Source organism: Nematolebias whitei, chromosome 6, assembly GCF_014905685.2.
Source record: "Nematolebias whitei isolate Nwh7 chromosome 6, NemWhi1, whole genome shotgun sequence".
Classification (NCBI taxonomy): Eukaryota; Metazoa; Chordata; class Actinopteri; order Cyprinodontiformes; family Rivulidae; genus Nematolebias; species Nematolebias whitei.
This window is the reverse complement of record NC_056503.1, coordinates 3,662,783-3,664,103: the sequence shown is the minus strand read 5'-3', so window position 1 is coordinate 3,664,103 and position 1,321 is coordinate 3,662,783.

Here is a 1,321-nt window from a genome sequence, read left to right as displayed (position 1 = left end):
TATAACCACATTTCAGCTCTATATGTGTAAATATAACTGAGTTAAATCCATTTAAAGGTAGCTTTGGTGGCCATCTTGGATTTTTGATTTGAATTCAGTATTTGTTGGGCTTCACTCTCAGCTACAACCACACCAAATTTCAGCTCAATATCTCAAAGAGTGACTGAGTTATAGTCAATTTTGTGTTTTCAGAGGTAGCGGTGGCAGCCATCTTGAACCAAAATGGCTCCAAAAGTTAATCAGTGTTTTTATTCAGGGACCTCTTCACTGTGTCTGAGGCTGTGAAGAGGTCTGTCAGTGTTTTTCAATGGGAAAAAATGGCGTCTTTGTTAGCAAATTATGTTGCCATGGTAACTCGAAATGCCAATAAAAGTAATAGTGCGCATCACAGTGCTGAGCCAGTTGTTGTCATATAACATTTATTGGGGGGTGGGGGTGTTGCAGTTCGGGCCACATTAAGGTTAATGGAAGAGCCAGAGCCTGTTCAGGTGGATAATAAGAGGTGCTGCCTTCAGCTGTTACTCTGAGAGTTGAACTCGCTGAAGTTTAGCCACTACAGTCACTTGCTGTGGTCATTTTGAATGGACTCCTCCAGAAGTTCATCAGCTGTAGATGTCAGTCCAGGGACTACGTTCTGACAGTTTTATTAAATGTCCAGTGGGTCACTGATGCTGTGCTCCACATCTGTCCAGGTAACAGCAGCACTGACACAGAGTTCAGTCTGCAGCTCCTCCACGCTGCTTTGTCTGTGAACGTCCAGGAAGCAGCCTCTTCCCCTCACTGGGTGCTGGGCTGCTCTCCCTTCCCCCTCCTCTATGTCCTGGCCCAGATTTACAACCAGACACTCAGGTATGTCTTGTGTGTTCAGACCCCCCTCCAAAATTTGAGTTCCTTTCTCTTCCTGTAGTTACCATGTTTCATTATGAACCCCTCTGCTAGATGCTGGACGCAGCCACCAGAGGGCGGTGTCCACCTCTGTTCCATGGACACCAAAGAGCTGCTGGAGTCCGTGCTGAGCGTGCTCGTGCAGGTAGTGGGGGCGGAGGTGGCCGCAGCCCCCAGCAGCTGGTCCAGAGCTCTGTTCTGGCTCCACCACAAGGTGGAGGAACTGGACTGGACGGTCCACTTTCATCTGAAGCCTGTGTGGGGGCAGCACTTTAAGAACGAGGTGCCTTTGTCCCTGCTGGATGTGTGTGACCTGCCTGAACAGGTAGGACTCCTGCCACGTCACAGACACGTGACTGAGCCTCAGCATGCAGCTGCACTCAGAACTTCACCTACACCATCATACACGTTAATTTGGACTGGGTTTTTGTTGTTC